Source organism: Mustelus asterias, chromosome 10 (assembly GCF_964213995.1).
Source record: "Mustelus asterias chromosome 10, sMusAst1.hap1.1, whole genome shotgun sequence".
Lineage (NCBI taxonomy): Eukaryota > Metazoa > Chordata > Chondrichthyes > Carcharhiniformes > Triakidae > Mustelus > Mustelus asterias.
This window is the reverse complement of record NC_135810.1, coordinates 102,946,935-102,963,153: the sequence shown is the minus strand read 5'-3', so window position 1 is coordinate 102,963,153 and position 16,219 is coordinate 102,946,935.

The following is a 16,219-nucleotide window of genomic DNA, read 5'->3' as shown; positions in this document are numbered from 1 at the left end:
AAGAGAATACTTCAGGGTTTTACACGGTCACTACCCAAGCATAGCTTCCAACCTCTCTATAAATATATTTTTCCTCTTTCATTGTTTCCCAATTGTCCTTTTCTTCTTTGAATATTTCCCAGAATAAAAAATAACCTTCCATGTTCTTCTTGTGGCCATTATTTCTGGGTAAATAATAATTTTACTTTGTTACCTTTGTTAAGTTGGAAACTCCTTCTTACCTCCTTTGAAATTCAACAGTTAAAAATCCAAATCCTCACTTATCTCCTAATGCAAATTTCTACCCATGTTGTGATTACTTATAGGTCATCCAACTTGGTCCTATTAACTTCAAATGTTTCACACCTAGGGTCTTTGTCAGTCTCAATTGCATGGACACTTATTTCCTAGTTTAATTAAATTAGTCACACACACGCACGCACACGTGCGTGCACACACATACGCACACGTGCGTGCACACACATACACACACGCACACACGCACGCACAGACACACACACCAGACACACACACCAGACACACGCACACACGCGCATACGCATGCACACACACATACCATTTCCACAGATTCATATATGTAGCATTGGCACGACCACCTATAATGAAGCAAGAGGTCAGAATTAGATCAGTGCAGATATCTTGGAGGGTTGTGGGGTGAGCTAGAGATTTGAAAGCAAGGATGGGGATTTTATAATGGAGGCATTGCTTAACAGGAGCCAATGTAGGTCATAAAGCTCAGGAATCATCGGTGCATGGGACTTGGTGCAAGTAAAGAGACAGGCAGCAAAGTTTCAACAGATCTCAAGTTTACAAAGCGTAGATTGTGGAAGGTTAGTCTGGAATGCATTGGAATAGTCAGGGCTAAAGACACTGATGAGGATTTCAGCATTTGTTGAGCTGAGGCAGAGGCAGTAGTGGGTGATATCAAAGGTGGAAATAAATAGCCTTAGTGATGGCAGAAATGTAATGAGAAGAAAGTCATCTAATGGTTAAGTATGAAACCAAGGTTTTGAATGGTGTGTTTCAACCTAAGACAGGTGCTAGGGAGAGGGGCGGTGTAGGTAGCAAGGATCCAGAGTTTATAATGGGAATTGAAGTGGCTTCCAGTCTTCCCAATATTTAATTGGAGCTTTCTGCTTATCTACTACTGGATGTCAGGTAAGCAAACTGATAACTTAGCAACAGTGAAGGAGTCAAGAAAGGTAGTGGCGAGATCGAGATGGGTGTTGTCAGCGTACATGTAGAAGTGAATGCTGTGTGGAAAATTTCACCAGACAAGGAGAGGCAGGTCTACTTGCATGCACCAAACTAAATCCTCTAAAGGGGATGCTGGATCAGGATGGTGACCTTATTCTGGGTGGGATTGGAAGTGATCTGTCAGGAAAATAAGTAAGATATTTAAATTTAGGAACTGTTTAATTCCTCAATTCAGGATTTTCCAGTCTGTCAGAAACTTGCCAGAGTCACCAGCACAATGGGAAGTGCTGCTTCAGCGAAACTGACAAGCTGGGAAGGCTTTGATGTGTTACACTGAAGAGTTCCAGCCATGGCCAGATGTAAGGTTACTGTTCAAAGCACTTCTCCCAGATAGCGCTTTCCCTGCTTGGCAAGTGATTGTCAACTTCTTAAGAAGCACTTCAGCAGTCGAGCTCTTCAATTACTTTCAGCTTCGCTTCCCTGCTGCAAATCTTCATCATGGCATCAGAGGAGCTCATGCAATTCTTCCTTGCACCTCTGATGAGGGACAGGAACATAGCTACACCATGGCCAACAGCACCAGCAGAGCAGCGGGACCACGAGCTGCCTGTCCTCAACCACATGCCCCTCCACAGGGCAGAGGTGTTGGACACACAGATTCAGCTGGAAGGAGGCAAGACCCCCAACATTGGGTCTACAGGCAGAGAATTTTGACATGTCTGAGAATTATTGCCTCAGGAATCTCAGGCTTTTGATTTTGATTTGATTTATTATTGTCACATTATTAATATACAGTGAAAAGTATTGTTTCTTGCGCACTATGCAGGCAAAGCATATCATTCATAGAGAAGGAAAGGAGAAAGTGCAGAATGTAGTGTTACAGTCATAGCTAGGGTGTAGAGAAAGATCAACTTAAAGCAAGGTAGGTCCATTCAAAAGTCTGACGGCAGCAGGGAAGAAGCTGTTCTTGAGTCGGTTGGTACGTGCCCTCAGACGTTTGTATCTTTTTTCCGACGGAAGAAGGTGGAAGAGAGAATGTCCGGGGAGTGTGGGGTCCTTGATTATGATGGATGTTTTTTCTGAGGCAGCGGGAAGTGTAGACGGAGTCAATGGATGGGAGGCTGGTTTGAGTGATGGACTGGGCTTCATTCACGATCCTTTGTAGTTTCTTGTGGTCTTGGACAGAGCAGGAACCATGCCAAGCTGTGACACAACCAGAAATAATGATTTCTATGGCGCTTCTGTAAAAATTGATGAGAATTGTAGCTGACATGCCAAATTTCCTTAGGCTCCTGAAAAAGTAGAGGCATTGGTGGGCGTTCTTAACTATAGCATCGGCATGGAGAGACCAGGACAGGTTGTTGGTGATCTGGACACCTAGAAACCTGAAGCTCCTGACCATTTCCTCTTGTCCACATTGATGTAGACAGGGGCATGTCCTCCACTACGCTTCCTGAAGTTGATGACTATCTCCTTCATTTTGTTGACATTGAGGGAGAGATTATTGCCGTCGCACCAGTTCGAGGCAGGTCACTACTGACATTTGTAGCCAGCTGTAACAAGACCTCTTTCCTAATTGAACATGCATTGTCAGTGGCTGGGTCCCTGTCATTTGCCAAGTTATGTGCTCTCTTCCCCTGCTAGGAGAGAAATCGGAGAGATGCAAATGTTCACAATGTTGTGGGGAGGAAGGAGGGACTATCTATGGAGGGTGGCTGTGAGGCATGAGTATAAGTATATCAATGGGAAGAGGATAACCAGGGAAAGAATGGGGCCCATTAGGGACCAAGGGAGCAATCTGTGGGTAGAGTGAGAAGTCATTGGGAGAGTGTTGAATGAATACTTCACATCCATCTTCACCCAAGAGAATGAGGACAATGGTATGGAATTCAGGGAGAGAAATTGTGAGCTTCCTGAGCAAATTGATATGGGGAAGGACCAGGTATTGGAGGTGTTGGCAGCCTTAAAAGTGGATAAATCTCCAGGTCCAGATGAATTGTGCCCTAGGCTGCTGTGTGAGGCAAGGGAGGAGATTGCAGGGGCTCTGACCCAAATTTCCAATTCCTCTCTGGCCACAGGGGAGATGCCAGCTGACTGGAGAACAGCTAATGCGGTTCTGCTATTTAAGAAGGGTTGTAGAGATAAACCAGGGGACTATAGACCAGTGAGTCTCACATCAGTGATAGGGAAACTATTGGAGAAAATTTTGAAGGAGAGCATCTATCTCCACTTGGAGAGGCTAAACTTGATCAGGGATAGTCAGCATGGCTTCGTCAGAGGGAGGCCATGCCGAACAAATTTGATTGAGGAGGTGACCAGGTGTGTAGACGAGGGAAGTGCAGTCGATGTAGTTTATCTGGATTTCAGCAAAACCCTTAACAAAGTTCCACATGGGAGAGAGACTTGTAAAGAAGATAAATTCACATGGGATACAATGTAATTTGATAAAGTGGATTCAAAATTGGCTCAGTTGGAGGAGACAGAGGGTGACGATAGAAGGCTGCTTTAGTGACTGGAAGCCAGTGTCCAGTGGCATACCACAGGATAAAAGCAAATTACTGCAGATGCTGGAATCTGAAACCAAAAGGGAAAATGCTGGAAAATCTCAGCAGGTCTGGCAGCATCTGTAAAGAAAGTAAAGAGCCAACGTTTCAAGTCCAGATGACCCTTTGTCAAAGCTAAAAGTAAGTGGGAGATATTTATACTGTAGGGTGAGGGAATGAAAGATGAATCATAGCCACAAAAACACGAGGAAAGGCTAAGAGGTGCTAATGGCAGAGAATAGAAGGTGTGAATGTCCAAACGGCAGAGAAGTTGAAATCAGAGGGTAAGATGTGACAGATGAAGAAGTGGGTGGAGAGAGAGGAGATGGATGGGAGAGAGGTAAAATTGAGAAAAAAGGGGAAAAGGGAAGCAAAGGGGGAGAAAAGATAAGAAAAGGGGGATAAAATAGGGAGAAAGAGTGGGGGGGGGGGAAGAAAAATAAAGAAAGACAGAGGAGAAATGTCTTCGTTTAAAGCATTGTGAGTCTTTGGGAGTAGGGGAAGCTCCATTACTGAATAAGTTTAAGGCTGAGATAAACAAATTAGGGAACCATGGGATATGGGGAGCAAGTGGAAAAGTGGGATTGAAGCTGGAGATAATAATGATCATATTGAAGGGTGCCTCCTGATTCTTTTTCATTTGTTCTTAACTCCACTCAATGCTGCACTAAAATGGCAGTTCTTAAAATGTATTCTTCTGTGGGATGTGAATGTCGCTGGCTGGGCCATAATTTATTGCCATCCTTAATTACCCTTGAGGAGGTGGTGGTAAGCTGCTTTCTTGAACTGCTGCAGTCCATGTGGTGTAGTTACACTCACAGTGCTGTTAAGTTTAAAGTTTACTTATTAGTGTCACAAGTAGGCTGACAATGAAGTTACTATGAAAATCCCCTAGTCGCCACACTCCGGTGCCTGTTCAGGTACACTGAGGGAGAATTTAGCATGGCCAGTGCACCTAACCAGCACGTCTTTCGGACTGTGAGTGGAAACCGGAGCACCCGGAGGAATCCTACCCAGAGGAAAGTCACAGAGAGAACATGCAGACTCCATGCAGACAGTCACCCAAACCGGGAATTGAACCTGGGCCCCTGACGCTGTGAGGTAGCAGTGCTGACCATTGTGCCACCATGCAGCCCATTAGGAAGTGAATTTCAGATTTTGACCCAGTGACAGTGCAAGAATGGTGATATATTTCCCAGTCAGGATGGTGAGTGACTTGGAGAGGAACTTGCAAGTGGTGGTGTCCTCATTGTGTTCCCAGTCTAGATCAGGTGCATGTCGCTCTTTGGAACTCAAACCTATGACGTTTGTCTCAGATGAACCATTTCTGACACCTTCAATATCATAAGAAGAAGGACCATATTTTTAAATATAAAGTCATAAATTCTGCAGGCCCTGTAAATATGTATGCGGTATGTCAATATGATACATGTACAATAAATACATGGCTGTTACAAAGAACAGTCCAGCACAGGAACAGGCCTTTCGGCCCCCCAAGCCTGCGCCGATCATGATGCCTGCCTAAACTAAAACTGTATGCACTTATAGAGTCCATATCCTTCCATTCCTATCCTATTCATGTATTTGTCTAGATGCCCCTTAAATGCCACTATCGTACCTGGTCCCACCACCTCCCTGGGTAGCCCGTTCGAGACATTCACCATCCTCTGTGTAGAAAACTTGCCTCGCACATCTCCTCTAAGCTTTTCCCCATGCACCTTAAACCTACGTCCCCGAGTACTTGACTTTTCTACCCTAGGAAAGAGCATCTGGCTATCCACTCTGCTCATGCCACTCATAATCTTGTAAACCTCTCTCGGGTCGCCCCTCAACCTCCGTGAGAACAAACCCTGTTTATCCCGAGTTTACATTCCCTTGAAACCTCACAAACAGCGAAATCGGGAATGTTGAACATGCTTTTCAGTGGGAGTCAATTGGATAGGTTCCAGCAATGTGAGGGCAGCATTGGTTTGTGCAGTTACTATGCGGTGAGTTGTTGTACCTGTACATGAGAGCGTCTGAGCAATGTTGAAAATTTAAAAAAGAGACAATTCTTATTTCAGAAAAACATGAATTTCCTCAGAAGTGGTAGACAAAGTCAATGGACATTTCCGAATTGAACAGAGCCATTACTGCAGCTCAGCTTCGAGGGATTTGGGCATCTCCAGGTTAATCTCTTTGTGTGGGGAGCACTTCAACTGCTATCATTCCAGGCCCTGCTGGGAGAGAAAGGGAATGACATTTCCATGGCGAGGACGTATGGAATCAATCCACTTCCGGAGAACTTTGACACCATTTCTCTGTTAAAACATGTTGAGGTCTCTTCTCTGCCATGGCTGCCCTCTCCTCGGGGAAAGGAAATGCAAATAAGCGAACAATTGCTCATGTGTTGGGTGATGAGGGCGGCATGACGGCACAGTGGTTGGCACTGCTGCCTCACAGCACCAGGGACCTGGGTTCGATTCCTGGCTCGGGTCACTGTCAGTGTGGAGTTTGCACATTCTCCCTGTGTCTGCGTGGGTTTCCTCCGGGTGCTCCAGTTTCCCCCCACAGTCCAAAGATGTGCAGGTTAGGTGAATTGGTCGTGATAAATTCTCCCTCAGTGTACCTGAACAGGTGCCGGAGTGTGGCAACTAGGGGATTTTCACAGTAACTTCATTGCAGTGTGAATGTAAGCCTACTTGTGACTAATAAATAAACTTTAAATTTTTACTTTAAATGAGTTCAATGGCGAGGGAGGGTCATATGACACCACAGAACAGAAGCTGGCAAAATTGCCCCCCACCTTAAATGGATGGCAAAGTTAGTTATTGTCCAGCCCATCAGGTTAACAGGACACAAGGATCATGAACAAAGCCCAGTCCATCATTCAAACCAGCCTCCCATCCATTGACACTGCCTACACTTCCTGCCACCTCAGAAAAGCAGCCAGTATAATCAAGGACCCCACGCACCCCGGACATTCTCTCTTCCATCTTCTTCAGTCGGGAAAAAGATACAAAAGTCTGAGGTCACGTGCCAACCGCCTCAAGAACATCTTCCCTGCTGCCATCAGACTTTTGAATGGACCTCGCACTAAGTTGATCTTTCTCTACATGATTGTAACACTACATTCTGCACTCTCTCCTTTCTTTCTCTATGAACGGTATGCTTTGTCTGTATAGCGCGCAAGAAACAATACTTTTCACTGTATCCTAATACATGTGACAATAATAAATCTAATCAAATCAAATCACACAGCCAACTTGCAAGAGTTGTTGCCAAGAAAGCCTCAAATGGATTCAACATTTGTAAATAATTCTTAAATCATTGAGTGCCACATCCCAGCTGGATGGGTTAGTGAGTCTAACCCTTCATTATAAAATAGGCTCTGTACTGACTTTACTGATAATCATTATTTTATTAATTGTTTCCCAGACGGGAGATTTTTAAAAAAAGGAGGTAGAATTGCCAAAATGCATCTTAGTGAATTATCGCTCTGCACCACATTGGACAGATGTGTCGAGAGAGAGAGAGAGAGAGAGACAGATGATTCCCTGCTGCCTTTGCAGATTTGACTCCTGAACCCTCTGTGCATTCCTCAGCTTTTATTGCCCATCAGCTCACAAGAGAGCGGTCAAAACACTTTTTGAAGTTGGCACCTGCAGGAGGAAACTTGATCTAAAGGCACCATTACAACCCTTTAGAAAAGTGGATTGGAAATCCACACTGATCTTTCTCGAAACCTTTATTACAAAAGAATGTTGAGTTAGAATCATCGAATCTACAGTGCAGAAGGAAGCTATTTGACCCATCGAGCCTGCACCGACAACAATCCCACCTAGGTCCTCTCCCCGTAACCCCATGCATTTACCCTCCTAAGCCTCCTCACAGTAAGGGGCAATTTAGCACGGCCAATCAACCTAACCCGTACACCGTTGGAGTGTGGGAGGAAACTGGAGCACCCGGAGGAAACCCACGCAAACAGGGGGAGAACGTGCAAACTCCACACAGACAGTGACCCGAGGCCAGAATCGAACCTGGGTCCCTGGCGCTGTGAGACAGCAGTGCTAACCCAATGTGCCACCGTTAATTATTTTAAATTTGTAATTGTTTACTTCAAAAAGTTATGCGAGGATTTTTTAAATTGATGATTGATGTAAATTGCGTAAATTTGTTCACATAATTTATAATAAGATTGAGGGGCCCGATTCTGCCATTTTGAGGCTAAGTGCCCACGCCGGCGGGAGAATGGGAATATTTCCCGAGTTGGGATTCACCTCGCTGACAAATGCAGGTGAGCTCATTTTGGTCAACTCGCCGGGCAGACCCGCTGTTTCAAGACCGGCCGGGGCTGCATCACGAACCAGCCATCCGGCCAACTGAGCTAACTGACCAACCAACCTTCTGTAAGCTCAGTAATAAAGGCCGGAGTTCTCCGGCCGTTCACGCTGGCGGGATTCTCCGCTCAAACAGGCAGCGCACCCCCGCCTGTGGGTTTCCTGGCGTGGGGGTGACGTCAATGGGAATTCCCATTGACAGAGGTGGCACGGTGGCACAGTGGTTAGCACTGCTGCTTCACAGCGCCAAGGTCCCAGGTTCAATTCCGGCCTCGGGTCACTGATGGTCTGTTTTCCATGTTAAATGAGTTAAGTTCAGGTGGGGGTGGGGGGTGTAAGGAGGACAAATGGTTTATTCAATAGTGAAGATTATCAAATGAGCTCTGGGTTGGAAAGTTGGAAGTAATACTATAGAATCATAGAATCCCGACAGTGCAGAAGGAGGCCATTTGGCCCATCAGGCGGCATGTTGGCACAGTGTTTCGCACTGCTGCTTCACAGCGCCAGGGATCCAGGTTCGATTCCAGCCTCGGGTCACTGTCTGCGTGGAGTTTGCACTTTCTCCCTGTGTCTACATGGGTTTCCTCCGGGTGATCTGGTTTCCTCCCAAAATCCAAAGATGTGTGGGTTAGCTTGATTGACCATGCTAAATTGATCCTAGTTTCAGGGGGATTAGCAGGGTAAATGCGTGGGGTTACGGGGATAAAGCCTGGGTGGGATTGTGGTCGGTACAGAATTGATGGGCTGAATGGTCTCCCTCTGTACTTTAGGGCTTCTATAATTCTATGACTAGAGAATCCCACCGCTAGCAAACAATGCGCCACCTCCCGCTGGTGGGAAACACGTGGCTGGGAGGCTGGAGAATCTCGCTCCGTGGTCCCTATTTTACCATTTTGATTCTAAATGCTGAGCGGACTTGAAACTGGGAGTGTTTCAGATCCGACTTTTAGACCCGTTCTCAGGCACTCCAACAAGCACTCTGCCTGAAAAAATATCAGTCACACTGCAGCAGCCTGTGGGCGGGGCTTAATGTGCCCGAAAACCTGCAGCTCCGATCGGCGCCTCCAACTACACACGCGCAGAAAAAAAATAGAACGCTGCTTTCCTGCCACATCCCTCCCAGGCCGGATAATGCCTCCCCCTGGGCCCCACAGATATTGCCCCACCCCCACAACATTACTGACCCCTTTATCCCCCCACCGCCCAGACTGATCGTGGGCCCCTCCTCCCCTTCCCCCCCCCCGCCAACCGATCTCAGTCAGAGTGGCAGCGGACCCCCCTTCCCCCGCACTGATCTCAAGGAGAGTGGCAGCGGACCCCCCTTCCCCCCCCCCACCGATCTCAAGCAGAGTGGCAGTGGACCCACCTCCCCCCACACTCGGCACTCACCTCCTCACTAACTGGAGGGTCTGAGTCAGACTTATATGGAGCATGTCTGTTTCATGACGATTCTGGATGGATAAACGTGTGATAAAGAGGGAAGTGCTAGTAAAATTGGGCGTGCAGCCCGTTAAATCAATTTAAATGCATGCAAGGTCCCAATCATGGCCATTTTTGGGCCTTTGTAACGGGGGAACTGGTGTGGTGGCGGGCGCAGATCGCGCTACTCGCCTCACACCCGACTTTACCAAGTTTTCGTGCCCGAAAATGGGTGCAATAAGAACATAAGAAATAGGAGCAGGAGTAGGCCATCTAGCCCCTCAAGCCTGCTCCGCCATTCAATAAGATCATGGCTGATCTGATAGTGGGTTCAGTTCCACTTACCCGCCCGCTCCCCATAACCCTTAATTCCCTTAATGGTTAAAAATCTGTCTATCTGTGACTTAAACATATTTAACGAGGTAGCCTCTACTGCTTCATTGGGCAGAGAATTCCAAAGATTCACTACCCTCTGGGAGAAGAAGTTCCTCCTCAACTCTGTTCTAAACTGACTCCCCTGTATTTTGAGGCTATGCCCCCTGGTTCTTGTTTCCATTGTAAGTGGAAATAACAATCTGATGATAAAATCGGGCCCAGAGTCTTGCAGGAGGCCTGTTCCATTCTGTTATTTTCTCTCAGAACTGGGCTTCTTCAACTTCTGGGTTCTTAATAAATCCAGGACACAAAAGGGTAGTTTTTACGGTAAGTCCACTGTGTCTGCCACCTGAATTTCCAAAATGCAGCCAAAATCTGTAAAATATACCTTAAAATTTGAGCAAGCACTCTAACAGACAAAACGAAACTAGATGGAAAATAATGGGAAGAAGCAAACAGAATTTCAAAATCACGCTCTCCAATTTTTCAGCTTATTTTCCATCCATTCCAAACCACGGAAGCAAAGCTGATGACTTCTCACATTTACACCACTGCTCCCTCAGTCACTGAGTCGGAAATATTATGTTCCTCATAGGTTTGACATTGAGAGTGTTGATTGGAAGGGTAGATAGATCATCTTGCTATAGCTAAGTGCTACATCTTTAGAAAGCAGCAGATATCAATAACTCAGCAAGTGCATGGGTAAATTCATTGATCCCACATAGGGAGTCATGCTTGAAAGAACCACAAGTCCGAAAGTCAGACCTACAATATTGAAGTCCTTTCTCTTACATGCTCCCTTCCAAAGTGAACTTCTCTTGGGTGGCATGGCGGCACAGTGGTTAGCACTGCTGCCCCACAGCACCAGGGACCTGGGTTCGATTCCCGGCTTGGGTCAGTGTCTGTGTGGAGTTTGCACGTTCTCCCCGTGTCTGCGTGGGCTTCCTCTGTGTGTTCTGGTTTCCTCCCACAGTCTGAAAGACATGCTGGTTAGGTGCTAAATTCTCCCTCAGTGAACAGGCTCCGGAGTGTGGCGACTAGGGGGATTTTCACAGTAACTTCATTGTCGTGTTAATGTAAGCCGACTTATGACACTAATAAATAAACTTAAACATTATAACGTAAACAGCGTTCACTTTATGTCCTTTTGAAATAACAAGTGTCACTTAACAAACAATGTCGATAAGGGGGAAACCTGTGGATGCGCTGTATTTAGATTTCCAGAAGGCATTTGACAAGGTGCCACACCAAAAGGTTACTACACAAAATAAGAGCTCCATTGGAGTTTAGAAGATTGAGAGGCAATCTTATTGAAACATATAAGATCCTGAAGGGACTTGACAGGGTGAATGCTGCAGGGATGTTTCCCCTTGTGGCAGCAACTAGAACCAGGAGACATCATTTACAAATAAGGGATCCCCATTTAAGATGAAGAAGTGAAGATTTTTTTTCTCAGACGGTTGTGAATCTTTGAAACTCTTTTCCCCAGAGAGCGATGGAGGCAGAGTCAGTGAATATTTTTAAGGCAGAGGTTGATAGATTATTGACTAGCAAGGGAGTCAAAGGTTATCGAGGTAGGCAGAATGTGGAATTGAGACCACAATTAGATCAGCCATGAACTTATTGAGTGACAGAGTAGGCTTGAAGGGCCTATTGACCTACTCCCAATCCATATGTTTGTGTGCCCCAGATCACATTATAGAAGATTGGAGTACACTGGACAAGGCGAGGGAGAAATGATGGGAACTGACTAAATCTGTAATTGAAGAGCTAATTTTAGGATATTTGAAGGATTGGACGGAAGTGGTCAGGTGTATGGTTTTGGAAAAGGAATTCCAAAATACAGGAATAGGGTAGCTGAAATCTCTGCCACTGAGTATGGAGTGGAGGGAGAGAGGAGCCAGACAGAGTGGGATGGATAGAGAATGTGGGCTGTATTGGAGAAGGTTATAGAGGCAGCATGGAATGAGGACATTAATGGATTTGTAAACAAGAATAAGGATTTGAAAGTCTATGCAAATGAAACAGGAAGCAATGAAGGTTTGGCGAGAGCAGGGATATTTATTGCATGGGAATGGATGTAAGTGTCAAATTTTTGAATGAATTGAGGTTTATGTAGGGTGAATCTTAACAGGTGGGCAAGGTGAAATCGTGGGTATTTAAAGTTAAGGTAGCACAGGTGTAGATGACGTTTCCAGCCATGCTGGATGTGCCATGACTAACATTATGGGGTGGAAGGAGGCACCAATGGTAACAAATTTGATGTACGTTTTGTAACTCAATTCAGAGGAAGTGGATGATCACCGATGGAGGTATCAGTGGTCCAGACTGCAACACCCTCATGATGAAGAGGAATTACACATAGAAAGGCAATGAAAAAGTGAAGAAGTCTATAAGTTAAATTACTTTTCTCATTTAATAGATAGGAAGATTTGAATGAAGGGTAATTATACAGTCAACAATGACAATGTGCATTTACATAGCATCAAAATACAATGAAAAGACCCAAAATGTTTCACAGTTTTGGCAATGAGACAAAAAAATTTGTTCGAAAGAAATCAATCTTCACATTCATGCATGCTTTATTGATTTTCATGCTATTTGAACATTTAATTTTAGGTTGCTTTAAACCTCATTCATGTCCATTTATTATTTGCTCTTATCGAGATAACCTTCTATGTAGACAACAGGGTCAAGTACCTTTACATTTAGCTACACTGCACAGTTAAGGATAGCTGTAAGTACTGAACATATGAGATGTAAATAGGAATTAGGTTTGGGTTTGAGATTCTATACACATAAATGACGTCTTCTTAAGTGAACTCTACTCTGTAACATGATGAAAGTGGCATATTGTGCTCCAGGATACTAGTTCAAGTGAAAGTTGAAATAGAGAGTGACATGCTCAATATGTACACTAAGTCCCATTTGACATTGGCATTCTGTCTCTGTCTTTTCAAGTATTCTCTTTCATTTTCTCGATCTATCCTAGGAGAATTCTTGCGCCCATCATCATGCGTCCACCACTGACAATTTTGCAAATTGATTTTGATAATCCTGCGTAATGCTTAAGGCAGTGAATTGTCATCCCTAAGGAGATAAAGGATTGACTTAGGAGATCTGATAACACCAGCGAAATGTAGGCACTTGATTCTCAAAGAAAGTACATGTTTCCATGTAAGTCAGATAAGAACAGACAATGGGAAGTGACTGCAGTTATACACTGCCTATTAACAGAACTATAGAGATAGGAAGGCATTAATAGTCTTTTACATAGAGTGCCTGGTTACATAAGAAAATCAGAAGCAGAACTGAACAACTTTCTCTTGACACTTGGGGTGAATTACTTATCAGCTTTATAAAATAAATAGAAAGCGTAATTTTCTCATCTGAAGTAATATCAGCATGATCATTCCTCCATATTCATTAAACTTATCTGATATCATTAGTTAATGCTTCAATGAATATATCGAAATATTTTAATCCACAAAACAAAAGTGGTAACCACGTGATAACTGAAACTTTCTTTCGGCTTTCAATTCAGTTGCCTTTCGTTTTCGAAAAAAGAATCAAATTAGAAGGAGGAAAGGCACTCACTTTCTTCCCCTCTTTCTGACTGTGTTTCTCTGCTTGATAGCTTTATCAAGCAAGTGCTTATATTTTTCACCTATCAGCTCAGGTGATAATCAAGTGATAATTAAAGGGTTTCAACCTTTTTTTGAAAAAAAACAATTTAATTGCATTAGAATGAAGAAAGACTTTGACTTTCTCTCTTAGTTTAATGTTCTCTTTGAAGTTTATAGAATACAAAACAAATGCTAGATCAAATGTGGTTAAGGTACATTGGTCAAGTAGGAGTAGCTCTGAAGAGATTCCCCACCACATCTGCAAGCCTCATGTTGTGTTGGGTATTGAGGAGAGGAGAAGAATGACAATTGCAGTGAATTCAGGAAGGACAGAACGGAGTTCAGATGTAAATAAAACTACAAAGACATGGAGAGAGGAACTGGCCAGAGTTGATTGGAAAGGGAGCCTAGCAGGGAAGACAGTGGATCAGCAATAGCAGGAGTTTTTGAGAGTTATTCAGGAGACACAAGAGAAATTCATCCCAAGGAGGAGGAAACATGCTAAGGGGAGGTCGAGGCATCCATGGCTGATGAGGGAAGTCAAGGAGAGCATAAAAGCAAAAGAAAAAGCATACAAATTGGCGAGGATTAGTGGGAAGCCAGAGGATTGGGAAGCCTTTAAAAGCGAGCAGAGGACAACTAAAAAAGCAATAAGGGGGGAGAAGATGAAATATGAGTGTAAGCTAGCTAGTAATATAAAAGAAGATCGGAAGAGTTTTTTTCAATATATAAAAGTTAAGAGAGAGGCAAAAATAGACATTGGACCACTGGAAAATGAGGCACAAAGGGACTTGAGGTCCTTGTTCAGGATTCTCCTAAGGTTAATGTGCAGGTTCAGTCGGCAGTTAGGAAGGCAAATGCAATGTTAGCATTCATGTCGAGAGGGCTAGAATACAAGAGCAGGGATGTACTTCTGAGGCTGTATAATGCTCTGGTCAAACCCATTTTGACTATTGTGAGCAGTTTTGGATCCCGTATCTAAGGAAGGATGTGCTGGCCTCAGAAAGGGTCCAGAGGAGGTTCACAAGAATGATCCCTGGAATGAAGAGCTTGTCGTATGAGTAATGGACTGGATCTATACTCATTGGAGTTTAGAAGGCTGAGGGGGGATCTTATTGAAACTTACAGGATACTGCGAGGCCTGGATCGAACGGACGTGGAGAGGATGTTTCCACTAGTCGGAAAAACTAGAACCAGAGGGCACAACCTCAGATAAAAGGACGATCCTTTAAAACAGAGATGAAGAGGAATTTCTTCAGCCAGGGAGCGGTGAATCTGTGGAACTCTTTGCCGCAGAAGGCTGTGGAGGCCAGGTCATTGAGTGTCTTTAAGACAGAGATGGATAGATTCTTGATTAATAAGGGGATCAGGGGTTATGGTGAAAAGGCAGGAGAATGGGGATGAGAAAATATCAACCATGATTGAATGGCAGTGCAGAGTCGATGGGCCGAGTGGCCTAATTCTGCTCCTATGTCTAATGGTCTTATAGTTCATACAATGAATCAGTGAGCAAAGTAAAGCAGAAAAAGCAAGGATTAGGAATTCAGTAGGAAAGGCAACAGAAAGACTTGAAATGATAGTCAAAAATAAAACGTTCATTTATTTTAGAAAAGTGCACTGTAACTAAACATCATTATCATGACTCAATGTCTAATTTAAAGAACCACGTGATTCTATGAGCAATGGGGTGGATTAATTGCCCATGGGCCTAATAACTCAGTAGATAGTTACAGAGTACCAAAAAAAAGTATCTGCATCTATCTCTGTCATTCCAACTCTCTGTCAAGTGGATCTAAATATGTTGCTGCCCATTGCAATTGCCAACTCAAGACCCCAAAATCCACGTTGGCACTAAGGCGGTAGGACCACAAAGGATCACATACTTGGATAAGCCCATTTTCTGCCAATATGCAACCCATTTTCTATTCCACTAATGTTTGCAGTCAGGACCAGAGGGTGGCACAATGGCACAGTGGTTAGCACTGCTGCCTCACAGCACCGGGTACCTGGGTTCGATTCCGGCCTTGACTGACTGTGTGGAGTTTGTACGTTCTCCCCGTGTCTGCGTGGGTTTCCTCTGGGTGCTCTGGTTTCCTCCCACAGTCCAAAGATGTGCAGGTTAGGTGGATTAGCGATGCTAGATTGCTCCTTACTGTTCAAAGACGTGTAGGTTAGCTGGATTAGCCTTGGTAAATGCGCGGGGTTATGGTGATAGGGTGGTGGGTGAGGGGTGTGGGTGGGCCTGGATAAGATGCTCTTTCGGTAACAAAACTCCTGTACACATAGAACCTGGTGTGTCATCTCTGCATAGCTCCAAGTCATGAAACACAACACAAGGTGAGATATGAAGCTGGCAGACAGTTACATTGATAATTTGGAGAGAGTCGGGGATGGTGGAGGGAGTGGGCATTGGAAGCAGAAAGCAGAAATGGAAAGCTCAGCAATAAGAAGAGGGCCAAGTGCAGAGAGAGGCCAACAATCGTACACCCTCCCATCTCATTGTCTTCATCTGAAGCCAATGTGGTAAAGGCTGCCAGGCCAGAGCGGGCATGAGCCACACCAGATGATGCACAAAATTAACCACCACGGTGCAAACCATCATCTTACGACATGGAAGGCTGCCAAAGAATGATCTGGACTCCCAAGAGTTAAGTTACAAAGAGATATTAAATGGTCTATAGCTGTATTTCCTGGAATGTAGAAAGATAAGGGGCAATTTGATTGACTTTTTCAAGATATT